The sequence below is a fragment of the Accipiter gentilis genome, chromosome 2 (genome assembly GCF_929443795.1).
Source record: "Accipiter gentilis chromosome 2, bAccGen1.1, whole genome shotgun sequence".
In the NCBI taxonomy this organism is placed as follows: Eukaryota; Metazoa; Chordata; class Aves; order Accipitriformes; family Accipitridae; genus Astur; species Astur gentilis.
In genome coordinates, this window is record NC_064881.1 from 54547350 (window position 1) to 54562831 (window position 15482).

A 15482-nucleotide genomic window follows, 5' to 3' on the forward strand; every position below is an offset into this window, starting at 1 on the left:
CACCTGCCCCCGCACGAGTTCGTCCCATCTCTTTCCTCTCCCAGCGTCAGGTTTTCCTACCACATCGGGTTTTCCCATTACGCGTTACTGAGGCGTGGTGGATGTGGGTGACAATCCGACACTTTATTTCAAAGGGGCGCGAGCCCATCTGCCTCCAGGAGGAGAGCGTCCTGCCCCTCCGAGGGGCTGCCCCGGGGTCTGACCCCTTTCCGGAGCCGGGCTCGGATGGCAGGAGGGGGAGGAGATGTGCCGAGACCTGGCTTTGGAGGAATGTCTCTTTATGGGACTTGGGAGTCATTAAAACCTGTCTTGCTTGTTGCTTCATGGCTGAGGCTTGCGGACGGCAGCCCCGGTGCGGCGGAGGGAGGCAGGGGTGGGTGGTGGGCTTCCAGCGCGCTTTGGGGAGCAGCGACCCGCACCACTCCGCGATGCAGGAGCTGTGGCATCGCAGCCCCTTCCTGGAGCTTTCTGTTTCCCCAAGGTTCTCCTGGGCTTGGGCTTTGCCCTCAGAGAAAGAGAGGTCCTGTGCAGTTCAAACCACACAAGTCCCATCAGCTGGAAACGACTCTCTGGGCTGTAGTGAAGCGGGTGCGAATGACGTGACCTGGGTCTGTGCGCTGCGGTGGGGAAGGCTGGGCCGTTGCCGTGAGGATGGAGGAGAAGTCCTGGCCCCTTCCAGGAGGCTGGTGTGGTGCGAGGAGGCTCCGGTGCCTCTGCTGCGGCTCAGGAGGCTGGCGGGGCTTGTGCCAAGAGCCAGCCAGGAACACCACGAGATCCCGGCTGCTGTGCTCGGGACACACACTATTTACTTCTTCATTTAAGGGAAATTGCAAAATGAAAGCCTCCCCTTCCGTGGTGGGAGCTTAGAGAGCCGAGCAGGGCCGTCAGCGCAGACCCCGTGTTTCCCTGGGCAGGGCGGTTGCCTTCTGAAGGTGGGGAGAGCAGCAGCATTGCACGTCGCTTGCACTCTCTGAAGGGCAAATATTTTATCTGTAAGCGCTGGAAGAAGGGTTCTGGGCTACGGTAATGGAGGCTGCACCTCATCTTGCCTTTGCTAAGAGTTAGGTGGCCAGAGATTCCAGGAGAAGCTGCGCTGTAGAGCTGTGATGCTTTCTGTGTGTCCTTTTTTTTCCAGAGGAGCTTCTTTTCTCTTGCTGTTCCCATTCCCACAGGTCACTCCAGGGATCTTTGTCGTTTTACTGCTCTCGGTTCACTCGGCTCCACGCCGTGCCCTCGGGAATCGCAGCGCAGCGACGTGCAGAGCTGCTGAGCCCACGACCCTGGTGCTGTCCTGCTGGGAGCTGCTGCTCGCGCTGGGCACAACCGAGACAAACCCCGGCCGTCCGCAACAACGCGATCCGGTTTGGGAGTGAGGGCAGAGCCCCCTGTGTGCCTGCAGGCTGGTGGGAGCTGCAGGACGGCGTGGCTGCAGGCAAGGACCAGGGCAGCAGTCTGGCTTATGGGGACCGTGACCAGCCTCCGAAGGGGGCTCGGATCAAACGTGCCTGGTGTTGGCCCCATCCCTCCTCGATGCTCTCTGGTGTGTGACTAAACCTGTGATACGGCCAGGACAGTGTGGAGAAAACCATCCCGTGGGGCAGGAGGAAAATAGAGCTGGGGAGGCTTCTGAATAGGACAGCCCTGCACTTGTCAGAGCTGCTTCTCCTGCTGTGCGATGCGGAGAGGGAAGCTGGCACGGCACGGGACGTGGAGCCCTCTCTGCTCACTCCCGACTGCATCTCCCCACTTACAGAGCATCACCTCTAGAGATGCTGAGGAGCTGCCCAGGCCTTGCCCGGGGCCGGCGGCGATCGGTCAGTTGTATCACGCGTCCCTGATTTTGGCCGGGCTGCGGTACCTCCCTCTGCTTTCTCTCCGCCACCCGGCAGGAAATCTCTCTTTAATAGGCTATTCAGGGGAACGGGGCCGTGTTTTCCTAAGCAGGAGGAATGTTGACATGGAAGACTCTGCTCTTTCTTTCTGGCAGGTCCCTGGGAGCAGCGGTGCTGGATTGCGTGCTGCTCCTGCTGCGCTGGCTAATCCTTCCTTGGGCTGCGGAACGGGGCTTGGGCGAGGAGGGGGAGTTGGGGGGGGGGGACGCAGGTGCGTATCTAACGCGTCGGAGGGGGTGGCCAGGCGAGAGGGGCTCTCTGCCACCTCTGCCAGACCCACTGCCCGTCGTTCTGCAGGGAGGGCTTGCGCAGGGTTTCCTTTCATCCGGGTTTAGCTCTGCTCCCAGATGCCTGGGAGAGAGGGTCCCGGGAGGGGCTTGCTGGGCATGATTAAAACCAGCTGGAGGACAGAGCCCGCCTGTGTCTGGCGTACTCCCTTCTCCAGGGGAAACTTGGCGTAAGGGACAGCAGGGGCATCTCTGAGCTCACCGAGAGTGGAGAAAACCATCGCTCCGCGGTGCAACACATGCGCTTTGGAAGCGGGGGCCGCGCATCCCCAGGATGCCGCTCTCCGGCCGTCCCGGGCTCACGGCCCCGTCGCCCCATCCCTCTTCCATCCCATCCCCCTTGCCCTGCTTGGGAAGGCGCCGAGGCAGGGGGGCCTGCGCTCTGCCTTTACATCTCATAATCTTTTAACGAGCTGGGCCTGCTCTGCACAGAAGCGAGATGTGGGCGGCTCCTTTATAAGGCAGCACTTAGCCGCGGGGAGGGGGAATCTGTTCGCAGGCCAGCGCGAGGTTTTGGCATCCCAGCGAAGGACGAGGCAGCACCTCCAGGGCTCCAGCGCTTCTTCGGGTCCGCAGCCCTCGGCACCTGGAAGCGGCAGAGGGTGCAGCGGGTGCCTCTCGCCCTCCCTTGGTGCCGGGCTTGTTTGTGGGGCGGCTTGTAAATCTGCTTAACCACAGGTTCCCCCGCAAAGCAACTACTTGCTGTGGTTTCTCTTCCCCCGGCTCTGCTGGTGGATCTCCGTGGCCTCCCCTGCCAGACAGCTGCTCCCCGCTTGGAGCTGAGCTGAGCCGAGCTGAGCTCCTCTTTGCCGCGCTGGCCGGTCGCCCACTGGGCCAGAGAAGACCATGGCTCCAGGCTGGCCGCTGAAGCAGGACCTTTCCAGACCTACCTGGCTTGTTCCTGAGCTCTGCCAGTAACGTGCCAGTAAACACCAGCCCAGGGCAGGGTGGGGAGTGGGGGGCTCTGGACTGTATTTGGCTGCGCAGCGTCAGCCCTCGTGGCAGCAGCAGGTCCTCCCAGTCCTCGGTTCGTAACGGGGAGGGCAGAGTGCCCAGGAAGAGAAGGGGATGCCTGTGCCCCCCCCCCCCCCCCCAACCCCAGGAACAGCTCCCAAGGTGTCGAGAATGGAAAAGTCTGACCACGGTCAGAGCAAAGAAAGGGACCTGCCAAAATTAACAGTTGATTCGGGTTTGCGGGAGCAGGAGCCAAAACGCAAGGAATCTTGGATTCGAAGAGGGAAACTTTTTCTGTGGGCAGTAAATCAGCACGGAAAGATTGGAGGTGGGGAGGGAGGGGGAGACCGGCCCTGCACGCTGCAGCCGCTGGCAGCGGGCAGAGGTGCGAGCGTGGGCCGTGGCCGTGGCCGGTCCCAGGACGGTTCTGCTCCCCGTGGGGAGCTGCCCGAGTCGGTGGCTTGGCTGCAGCCACCATGGTGGGTTTTGCTGCTGTTCTTTGCGTGGCCTCCCGGGATGGCCGTGGAGGAGCAGCAGTGAGGTAGGTGGTGTGTTTGGGGACGAGGCGGGCTGATAAAATGCCGTTTGCCACGAGCAGGCTCTTTTCTGCCGCCTCCAACAGAGCTTATCTTCTGGCACGTGCTGTTGGTGAGAAAGGTCGAGTTGGGAAGTCCCAGGATTTTTGCCTCTGGCACATCCCAAAACGCTTCCAACCTGCTGGCCAAGGAGAGCTTCCTGGAGGGGTGGCAGGAGCCTGGACCCGGATCTGCACTGACTGGGGCAATATTTCAGCTATCTTAGGGAGGTTTATAGTCCTTCCTTCTGTCGGATGTGTGGCAAATTTCAGCTGTGCTGCTGGGCCCCTGTGGGTGCAGCAACTTGCAGGCTGCCATCTATTGTCATGTGAGCCTACGTTTACTCTGAAACCTAGTGGTTACCATCTAAATTGCTTGGGACACGAGCTTTCCATCCTTGTGGGAGGGGAAGGGTCTCTCTGGGGTGTCGTCCCCCATCACTGAACCCCAGAATGGCTGGGGCTGGCAGGGGCTGCTGGAGCATGTCTGGTCTGACCCTCTGCTCGGGCAGGGTCAGCTGGAGCAGGCTGCCCAGGACTGTGTCCAGGCAGGTTCCGAATATCTCCGAGGATGGAGACTCCACCCCAGGCCAGAGCTTGACCACCCTCACGGTAAAAAAAGTGTCTTCTCGTGTCCAGGTTGAATTTCACCTGTGTTCCTTCGTGCCCACGGCCTCCTGCCTTGTCAGCGGGTACCACTGAGAAGATCCCGGCTCCCTCGCCTTTCCTCCCCACGCATAGGCGTGATCCCCCCCTGCCCCTTCCCAGCTCTGTGCAGGGGGAGGACGGGTCAGTCCTGCCTCTCCAGGTGCAGAGCAGGGTAAAAGGCATCGGCAGGAAGGCCACCGGCAGCTGGGTTTGCTAAAGAAAACACCCCTCCATAAATCAGGGAGAGCCGCGGCTGGGGGAGGGCACCGTGCAGCCTCTGCCTTCCCCCTTCCAGCCCACGAGCAGGGGAAGCCAGCGAGCGCTTTCCCCCTCATTAACCGCTCCGCGGTTCCCGCGTTTGGTGCAGGGAATCCCAGCCCACCTCCCTCCGTCACCCTCTGCGCTCCGGCTCCCTCTGCGCCCCATCCCTGACAGGGGCAGCAGACAGATGCTGCCGCAGGGCTGCGTCGGAGCAAGAGGCAGCGGGAGCCCAGGGCTGACGTCCCGTTGCCTTCCCCACCGGTCTGCACCCCCTTGCCCCTTCGGCTTCACCCTTGGCCCCTGGTGAGGAAGATGAGGGCCAGGGTGCTCCCGTGCTCCTCGGCAGCACGAGTGCCAGCAGCACCCTTTGGCACGGGCACGAATCTGAGGTGGGGAGGGGGGCTGCAGAAGCTGCTGCCCCCCGCCAAGACCACCCTCAGCCTGCGCCCCTGCCCGCTGCCCAGCCAAGCTGCTGCTCGTCCCCTGCACCGCAGGAGGGCCGGGGAGAGGACACGGGGTGGTGGTCCACGTCTCTCTGCTCCTTGCTGGGAGCAGAGCCCCTGCCCTGCGGGGAAGGAGGTTCCCTGGCAGAGCTGCCTGCTGCTGCCCAGCTCCAGGGCTGGGGCCGCGGCAATGCCACTGCTGCCCTGCCTTTTGGGAGGAGGTGACCTGTGCTAGGAGGACCAAAAGACCCAGAGGTCCGTCCGTCTGTCCCATCAAGAAGGGCTGGAAGTCTCTGAGTCCTGCTTCTAGCCCTGTGCTCCGCTCTGGGCTTCCTGCCTGGGTAGGAGACACCCCCCCTCATATCCCCCAATTCCCATCGTAGCCGCAGGCTGACCCGCTGTCGCTGGCCCAGCGTGCCTTTCGCAGGCTAAGGGAATCACGAATTTATTCTGAATCGTGCTGCCCTGTGCCCTGCCATGCAGTCCGGCTCAGTTTCTGGGCAGGAGCAAAGATCTCCGAGCCGAGCTGTGGCATGAGCTCACGCTCCCGGGCACGCGTTCCCACCCCAGCCCCTGGAGGAGAGCCGGCCTCGTGCAATAGAGGGAAACTGAGGCAGACGGGGACGACGGATCGTGTGGGAGGTCTCGGCCGCTTCGGGTGGCCTCCGAGCCCCGGGGCCCTGCTCTAAGCTCTTTGTTGTGGGATGTCCCATCCGGGCACTGGAAGTGGCGGGGATTCGGCCAACGGAACCGGGGACCCGCGTGTCCCTGCCTGCTGGGACCCCTCGTGCCGGTTCCCCGTCCCTTGCCCCGGCCTGGCTCGTCTCCCCGCTCGCTCGCCCTCCTCCGTGGCTTCTGGCTGCTCCCGCAGCCCCTTCCCCATCCCGCTCGCTCCAATTGGAGCTGACGTGCTCTATTTGTCAGAGATAAAAAATAGCGGAGGAGGAATGGAAAGACAGGAGGCACAGGAAAGCAGTTTGGTAGTTAGAGACAGAGGAACAGAATTAACGTGCAGTGGGGGATTTGGAGTGAACACTGCATGCATTGTAATCTGATAGGGGCAAGGGAAAAAAGAGAGACCGAGAGAGAGAGGCTGACCCCGAATCCCCGGGGGAGACGCGGGGAGAGCAGGAACGAGGAGAGAGTGAAGGATTCCAGAGGTGGACTGGCTTCCTCTTTCACCAGACAGACACAGGGGAGACGGGCAGGGAGCCAGCAGCGTACCTGCACTTCCCATCTGAGCCATTGACAGCTGGAGCTGCTTTGGGAGGGGGCCGAGGAGAGGGGGGGGGCAGCGGCGGTGGTGGGGAGGGGGGCATGCAGGCCACTGTCGGGGACGGGGAGACCGAGCAGCATGAACCAGGACCGGTCGCGGCTGCCGGGGAGCCGAAAAATTGGATTAATATAAAATAGTGCAGGGGGGTGAGGGGGTCCCAGCTCCCCCGTGCAGCCCCCCGGGGCTCCCACCCCGCTCGGAGCTGGGGGGCTCGGGGCGGCACCTGCCCCTGCTCGGGGGAGCGGGGCTGGTGAGTCCCAGCTGGCAAGCATTCAGCCAGGAGGGCAGGCAGCGGAGCGAGGCAAGGGGGAGGGTGGAAAAGAAAAAGAAAAAAAAAAAAGGCCAAAAAAAAAAAAGCTAACAGCAACTAAATCAGAGGAAGAAAGGCCTGCCGAGCCGTACCAGCGGGGTCACATGTGTTTCCTGGCAGCCTCGCAGGTGCTAAGCAGGGATGCAGGCAGGGAGCACCTTGTGATGGATCATGTGGTGAGTGCGGCAGCTCATTCCCCCAAGCCTGGGGACAGGTAGTTGTGAGTGGGGGGCTCGCCTGGGCCAGGTTTGCTGCTGCTGCTGCGGACATGGGACCCCTCCGAGGGCCGGCGGCACGAGCGGCGAGGTGCCCACGGCGGGACAGCCCACGGAGGCTGGAAGCCACCGGTGGCGTCAGGAGGGCAAGCACAGCACGTCCGTTCCCACGTATTCCCAGCCCGTCCCGCTCCCTGGCACGCAGCTCCGCGGCGAGACCGGGCAGGGGAAGGCAGCGTCCTGGTCGAGAGCCAGGGCTCCGTCTCCCGTCCCCAAATTGCAGGGCGCTGATGTGACAGATGCATTCAACACGTCCCAGAGCGAGGTGCCGTCACACCGACTACTTTCGGGTGCTGAGCTGGCTCGGCAGCGTCTTCCCTGCCTCCCCTAGCCCTGGCTGCCCTGATGTGCATCCTAAAACCTTGGGGTACCTGCAGCCTTGCAAGAGGGGGATTATGGAGGCACGGCCCCGCTCGTTCGGCTGGAGGACTCCAGCACAGTTGCATCGCTCCACGCAGTGAATGACAGAGACACGTCAGCCCGGGGGGGGCTCGTTAGGGGCTGCGGACCTTTGCCATCGGGCACGAGGGTGGTGGCTGAGCTTCTCCCTGCAGCGTGCCCTGGGGAAGGGTCCCGGCTGGGGGGGCCAGACCCCTCTCGCTCTCCCCGCCTCGGCGTGTGCTGTCTGCCCTCCCTGCGCACGAGGGCTGTCCGAGTGGGAGAGCGTGGGGCGGCCAGCGTGGCTTCGGCCGGGCTGCTAGGAAGGGGTGAGCGGGGAAACAAGCCTGTTCTGCCCGTGGCCGCAGAGGGGAGAGCGTGTCCGAGGGCACAGCGCTCGCCTTGCAGCGGGAGAGGAGCGACCCGCCGTCAGCCTTAGCCAGCAGCGGGAAATTTTCATCGGCGGAGGGCCCCCGCTCGCTCGGTGCAAAGCCAGAGCTCTGCCTCAAGCCATAAACCAGGAGAGCCGCAGGCAGTCGCTGTTTCGGACAGGGTTGTTTGGCAGCGGGGCTGACCACACAGGAGAGCACCCCGTCCCGTAGCAGCGTGAGGACGTGCCTGTCCCCGGTGCCGTGCGGCTTCCCGGTGGCGTGGGGGACACGGGAATGGCAGCACCGGCCTCGCCAGACTGGCCGGGCACGGCCCCCTCCCCCAGCCATCTGCGGGTTCCTGCAGGATTAAGCGGAGGAAATCTGGAATTGGGTTACTCTCAATATTGAACCTGCCATTATGATGTTTTTTATTTTGTTCTGTTCCGATCGAATTGGATGCAGCCTCCTTTTTAGCCCTTAATGGCTTGGCTTTGAGAATTTCCTTCAAAATTACACCACTGGCTTCCTGTTTTTAGAGCTCCCCGGAGCCCCGCAGCCGGGTGGAATAGCTGGGGAAATTGATCCCCGGAGCTGAGCTGGAGCGTTTGAGTCCTGCCGTGCCTGTGGGTGTGCGCGGGTGTGTTTGGGCTTTCTTCTCTTTCTTTTTTTATCGTTTCACTCGCCCCCCGGGGCCAAGGGCTGAGCACTCGTAAACAGAGTTAGTGCGTGCCTGCGCGAGGAGAAAATCCCACCGACTGGCAAGTCTGCAGCCGCACTTTGCTCTTCTCGCTGGGGTGCAGAGGCAGGAGGAGCCGGGGCCCCGGGGAGGACAGGCAAGGATGGCCCAGGGAAGCGCCAGGGCCCCCCCCAGGCACCACTGCTCCTGCCTGTGGAGCTGTCCTTGGGGTGGCGAGACCCATCTCTTCTTTCTGAAACCCGTCGGCATGCAAATCCATGCGCGCTAGCAAGCTGCGGGCTCTCTGGAGGAAACCGGACCCGCAACCTCAAATGCTTCATCCCTAGTCCTGCCCTGTTGCACGCAGGGATTTCCCCCAGTAACAGGTTGTCTCTTCTCGCTCCCGGTACCAGCGTACGCTGGGGAGCAGAAACAACTGCTTGGGGCTGTCTTGGAGCTCCGTGCGGCTGCCTCCGGCTGGCTCAGGCTGTATGTGTGACGCTGTGCCTCACCTGCTTGCTGGGCTTAGCTTGCTGCATGTGTGATACGGTGCATTTGTCTTTTCAGAGGCTCCCGGCATCCTTCCAGCGGCCCCGGATGGCTGTCTGCTTTCCCTGGGTGGGCACGGCCGTGCCACCTCCACGTTTCCGCCAGCCCGGCCCCTTCCCCAGCCAGCCCCACGCACGGCACAAGCCAGTGCCCGGGCTGGGGAACGTGTTGCTGGTTACTGGCGAGAGCTGCAGCCGCACCCGGATCCAGCTGCTCTCGGAGAGTGCCAGCTAATGCGGTACTTAGGTTGGTCACCACAGCTAGGCTTGCTGGAAAGCATTTTTCCAGGCTGCATATCTGTGCGGCTTTCCCTAGGGATCCATCAGCAGGTAGAAGACCAGTAAGCAGTTAACTAGGGATCTGGAAAGGTGCTGGAGCGGAAAAGACCAGTGGCATTGCTGCCCCAGAACATCCCAGCTCCCCAGCAGTGCTCCCCAGCAGCACACTCGGCTCCCCAGCAATGCTCCCAGCACCCCAGCAGCACTCCCAGCTCCCCAGCAGTGATCCCAGCAGCACTCCCAGCTCCCCAGGAACGCTCCCGGCTGCAGGACAGCACAGCCATCCCCCAGCAGTGGAGGCTCAGGGGCTGCCCCTGCCCGTGCTCTCAGAGCCCTGGCCCTGCTTTTTCCAGCGGGCTCCAAGCGTGCTTTGGCTGCCGTCGAATGCGGCAAGCACCGAGCATGCAGCCGCTTCCTTTCCTTGCAGCTGAAGCTGTTGGGAAGGACTCTCCCTCTGGCATCTGGGGCTGGAGCTCTCCAGAGAGCAGCCGCTGCCTGCGGCCAGCACCGACCCCGTTCCTTCCCTGAGAGCCGGCCGACGGGCTCCCCTCCAGCTGCTGCCCCGGCAGCTCCCGAGGCATGGCGTTTGGCTCAGAGGTGACTGCCAGAGCTGTGCTGCTCCTCCAGCTTTCACCCTGCGATGGCAAAACTCTTCTGCCCCGATCCCACGGCTGTCATCGCTGTGAGAGGACTCTGTCCATCTGGTGCGTCGTGCCGCACAGTCGGTTCCTCGTTGTTGGGACAGCCCTGGCACTGACAATACTCCTTGTCTGGAGCCATGCTTCTCCTTTCTGGTAAATGCAGGAGATAAAACAGGTTGGATTTGAATCCAGCCAGCCTGGAGCGTGCACGGGACAGACAGGTTTCTGCCTGGAGGGCAGGTTTCTGCAGCATCAGCAGTGCAGAGAGTCTGGGAAAAGCTCCCTAAGGGAGATTTCATCTCCTTTTCCTTTCCCACTGGCACAGGCTGCCCGGAGAATTTGTAGCGTCTCCGTCCTCGGGGGTATGCAAACCCAGCTGGACACGGCCCGGTTGTCCCGTAGGGTCCTGAGCAGCCTGCTCCAGCTGACCCTGCTCCGGGCAGGGGGTTGGAGTGGACGATCTCCAAGGGTCCCCACCAGTCTTGGCCGTCCCGTAAATCCCCACACTTCCAGCGAGGTCACAGGACCTGTGCTTGCACCTGGGCTTGGGCTGGCTCAGCCCACCATGGTCGGTGCAGGACCTGCACCCGGCAGAGCTAAAGCAGAGCTAAAGCTCCGGGACAGGATTTTTCCTGTGCTCACCGTGGCGGGGGACAGCTGGGCCCCTTTTGAGGAGCTGAGGAGCGTTTCCCTCTCGCCTTGCTTTTCCTCTCGCGTGCTGGCGGCCGACTGCGTCACCTCCTTTGGCGTCTCACCCGCTCATTCATTTTCCCCTTCGGCTTCTGGCCTTCTGCAAAACAGCAGGGAGAGGAAAACACTTCACAAGTCCGCTGGGCCAGTGCCCGGCGCTGCGGTGACAGGCACCGAGGGCCCGCGGGGATGCTCCCGAATTCTCTGAGCGCTTGGCAACAGAGCTGGGGGAAGGTGGACGGCTCAGTGGTGTGAGGAGTGGGCTACAGACGGTGAACCACGACCGCCGCGGCTGGAGGGTGGGCAGGGACCTGCTGGCACCCCGAGTGGTCCTGAGCCAAATGCTGTGGGGAGCAGGGAGGTTGGGAGAGGGGAAGGGGTGCTCGGGGAGTGATGCTGGGGGTCAGGCGAGGGGAAGGGGTGCCCAGAGAGCGATACCGGGGGTCAGGAGAGGGGAAGGGGTGCCCTGAGAGTTATGCTGGGGATCAGGAGAGGGAAGGGGTGCCCAGGGAGTGATGCTGGGGGTCAGGAGAGGGAAGGGGTGCCCAGGGAGTGATGCTGGGGGTCAGGCAAGGGGAAGGGGTGCCCAGAGAGCGATTCCTGGGGTCAGGAGAGGGGAAAGTGTGCCTGAGCTCTCCTGGCCCTGCAGCTGGCCAGAGGGCTGCAGCACGCCCTGGGGCAGCTCTGTTTCCCCAGCCGCCAGAAAGGTGTGTTTAAAGACCCTTTTCCTTTCTTCTCCGAGACCTCTGTAAGGCTTTACTAGCTAACCTATAATTTTCACCTGCATTATTTTAATAGCTTGCCAGCTGCACGTGTTGCCGAAGGGCGACAGCAAAGGGGCTGGGGGAGGCGTATGGAAGCGATCGATCGGGAGCGGTGGCAGCCGTGCACAGGCCTTCCGTCCCGGGCGCAGCGGCGTGCGGGGACACGTGGGTGCTGCCGAAGGGGCTGTGTACCCCGGGCACTGCACCGCCAGGTCCCCGGTCTGCCCAGAGCTCCCCTGCGCACGGGAGTCACGCTCAACCTCTGCGAACTCTCTTGTAGTTTTGCTCTGGCGTTTCTGCTCGGCTGGCACATGGTCCGTGTGGCTCAGCAGCGTTCGGAGGGGTCCGGGAGGGAGACGATGAGAAGGTGGGCTGGGTGTAGCGGGAGGCATGGGGAGGGCAGGCAAGAGATGACACCCCAGGCGATCATTTGGCTAACAGGTATGAAAGTGCCGTAAAGCTGCTCTGCTGGCAGCGGGCCCAGGGTCTCTGCTGTTGGAGATCATTGCCAGGACATCCGAGTCACTCTGGGGAACACGGGTCAGCAAGGGTACGGCCGTGATGGGCAGAAAGATCCTGCAGCGGGGCTGGCGGCAGCTCTGTCTCGGGCTGCTGCTGGTGCTGGGGAGTCCCGGGTCCGCGCCGGCTCGGGGCTACATCTGGAATTCGGAGGGGTGCAAAGCCCGTGGTAGGTTGTATCCCCAGCCCACGCCATGGGCTGGGTGAAGTTTGCTTTCCGAGGGCTGTGACGGAGGTGGCATTCATTCCCAGTTGCACAAGGTGGAGCGGCTTACTGGGAAATGTCTTGTCTCTCTGCTGGCAGTAGTTTTGATGAGCATTTCTGCCCGGGGGCGAGGAAGGTGGAGGGAAATGGACTGGTGCCTCACAGCCTCAGCCTTGTGTGCCGTTGGACCTCGGGGCAGCACTGTGGTGGGAGGCTGCGGGCTGGTTCCTGGGCAGCAGTTGCAGTGCAGTCCCAGGTCAGGCTTGCTGGGTCTGCTTCGTGCTTGGGAGCTTTGAGGGAGGGAGGGCCGTTGCCCTCTGCGTCAGGGATCTCTGAGCTGTTGGTCTTTTAGCTCGCTTGCAAAATTGCCCATTTTGTTTCTTTGTCTCCTAGTTGTGGGTCTCCCGGGCTCACAGCGAAGGCAGGAGCTGCCGCTCTCATCCCTTGGAGTGTCTCAGGTGACCGAAGCGGGGCGACACCTCAGGGGCTGGCTGTCAGCCCCAAAGCCCCCTGCTCCTTCCTCTGCTTCCAGCGGGAGCTGGGCATTGCTCCTGGAGCTTACAGCATGGCTGCGGGACGGGGGCCGTGCTCCAGGGCGCATCCCAGGCACGGAAGGCAAAGGCTGGGCGGGAGCAGGAACTAAGAGGAGAGCTGCGGTGCCCAGGGCTGGCAACGAGGGGCTCACAGGAGCTGAGGGACCTGCAGCCCGTCTCCCTGTCCTCCCCGAGCCAACAGCACGTCCTGGACGTGGGCAGACGTGCGAATCCTGGAGCTACCTGTGACTTCACAGAGCAAATATGTGGTGGAAAATTGCTCTGCACCCGGGCAGGCCCTATCACACAGCTGAGAGCAATTGCTGCACGGCTCTCTGCGGATGGCCGCCCGTGTCCCCCCGCATCCGACGCCAACCGGCGAGCATAAACAGCTCCCAAGCCGGGAATGCTTTTCTGCTGGTCCTGGGAGCTTTCACCTCTTGCAGGGTGCAGGGAGGCGAGCAGCCACACTGGGGAACGGACCTGGCTGCCACCTCCGCTCACGGGCTGTGCCCGCAGGACACAACCCATCTGCACTTGGCTTTGCGCGGAGCCCGGCGCTGCCAGCCGCGCAGCTGGTGAATGCTGTTAAAGCAGAGGGAAAGCTGCATCTCCTGCAGCTGTACCTGTGCAAGCACATCCCTTCCTGGCCGGCTCTGGAGCTTTTTCCCCGCTCCACCCGGACAGAAGAGTGTCTGCGCTCGGCCTGTGGTGGCAGAGCCCTGCGGCGATGAGCTGGGGGAGGAATGCATGGCTGGAAGAGGCCCTGCGGGATCCGGTGGCAGCGTCTTGGAGCTGCCGCCTGCCAAGGTATGCACGTCTCACCGTCTGCCAGGGCATTGCTGCTCAAGCACTCCTCTTCTGCCGTCCGCAGCTAGAACCGGTGCCTTCTGCACCTTGTCGGTGCTGAGCTGCGGCTTGGCAGCTTCGCTTGGGCTCGGGTGCTCCAGCTGCGCAGGGACCCTGCGGATCGCCAGCACCGTTCTGCCAGGCACATGCGAAGGCAAACTGCGCTGCCTTGCCGTGTTTTTATTTGCTTGAGCACCGATCCCCTGTCCCTGTGTGACCGCAGCAGCCTCGGTGTGGGTGGGGACAAGTTGGCAGCATCCCTTGGAATTGGTGAAGCATCATTTAAGTGTTGAGTGTTACAACCTCATCTGCAGGACTCGAAAGGACTCCACTGAATCGAAGTTTTCCTTCCCGACGCCTCCAAATTTCATTTCAACAGTATCCATCACCGCTTGTGTATGCCTTTGAGTCCTGCCTGAGAGGCAGGGAGGCTTTCCAAACCTCTTTCTCCAGCTTCGAAACCGCTAATATTGAAATTAAAAATATAAAAATTTCCATCTCCATAAAGCAGAGCGCTTCCAAATCCTTACGTGAAACCCCCGCGCCCAGCCAGGCTCCCTGCGAGCGAAGCACTGGATGTGTCAAACCAGCAGCGCTGCGCTCCAGCCGCTCGGGGCCTCTGAACCGTTCAGCGTGAAGCAAATGGCCTCTTCCCGCTCCGTTAACGCCGGGGGAGCGAGGCCAAGCCGTGCTGCCGCTCGCCTGCCCTGGCACTGGCTGCCTCTGACGTTCTGCGTCCCAGGGCCATGCGGAGCGGTGAGGGAACCCTCCCGCAGCTCCCGGCCGGGGAGCTAGCATGCCTGGTTGCTGGCAGGACAGCCGATGCCTGCGCTGAGCCCGGCTGGGGGACGTCGTCCCATCCCAGCCGGTGGCCGAGGTCTTTTTTTCCCGACCTCTGCTATACTAGTGTGTTTGGAAGGAGGAGCTGTGGACACGGCCGTGCCTGGCCAGCCCGCTGGCTTCCCAGTGCTGAGCATCCCTGAGTCCTGTTGCTCCCCTCTTGCAGACCGTGGCCCCCAGCCCATCCGAGACCCACCCGTAGCCTGCGTAATTCATCCCAGGCAAATTGCAAAAGCCTTTGGTTTCGGTTATCTTTGGGGAATGACTGCGACTGGCACGGAGCAGCCCTGGGGCCTAGGGCACTGGCCTCTCCGGGGCTCATGGTGGTTCCCTTCTTTGAGAGACGATGTCCCACGGGGGGGACAAGGCGCGGGGGTTCCCGGGGGCTCAGAACACCGGCTGACACCTCTTTGACCTTCCCATCTTGTCTCAGCTCCCCCAGGCAGTGGCTGTCTCCGTGCCGTGCTGAGCAGGGAGATTGGTTCACAGCACATTTTAGCCATCGAGGCTGGGTCCCTCTGCGCAGTGGGCCCCTCGACAGCGCTGGCAAGGGATCTGCTAGCTCCCGGCGTGCCGTGGGCTCTTCTCCGTGCTTGCGAGGAGGAGCGCTGGCTGTGCCCTCCTTCCCCCTGCCGCAGCACGTGGAGCCCACCGCCCCAATGCCCTCCGCTGCCTCCTCTTCTTTCCTCTCCGACCCTTTCTCACCAAGTCCTCAGCCCTCCTGCACTCATGCGGTGTGCAGCTGGGCGAGTGCCCTCGGGTATCCCCCGGGGAGCCCCCCGCTCTTGGTGCCGGAGCAACCCGGGTCCCGTTTGCCGCCTGCATCCTGCAGAGGAGGTCTGGGTGCCGCTGGCGGGGCGGGAAGACGCCAGCGTTTCTGGCGTGCTGGCGTCTCTGGCAGAGCTCAGAGCCCCGGCCCACCGGGGCCACACGCTTCAGCAGCCGTTCGGCACCAGAGCTCACCCCCATCGGGCTCCCAAACCGAGGAGGGGATGGCAGCCGTGCTGACAGCCGAGCAGCCCCTCGCCTGCTGCTCGAGGGGGCCGGGGCTCAACCTTTACTCCGACTCGCGCTTTTTATAACCTCGGGATGCCGTTTTGGTGACATAAGAAGGAGCATTTCATTGCCCTGCGGCCAGAGGCCTGTGAAATCTCGGAGCGAGCGCTGCCTGGAGGAGCGCCGGCAAGCGCTGAGATGCCATGGCGTATGTGTGTAATTTATTTCCCCAGGAAACTCGGCTCAGCTGCAGCATCTGGTTTTCACCGAGTC

General features: G+C 62.6%; 1 protein-coding gene across 1 annotated transcript in view; it reads left to right on the forward strand.

Moving 5' to 3' along the window:
* The window catches only part of BOP1 (BOP1 ribosomal biogenesis factor), a 67927-nt gene that overhangs the window by 28339 nt on the left and 24106 nt on the right, over nucleotides 1-15482 (forward strand). The window lies entirely within an intron of this gene.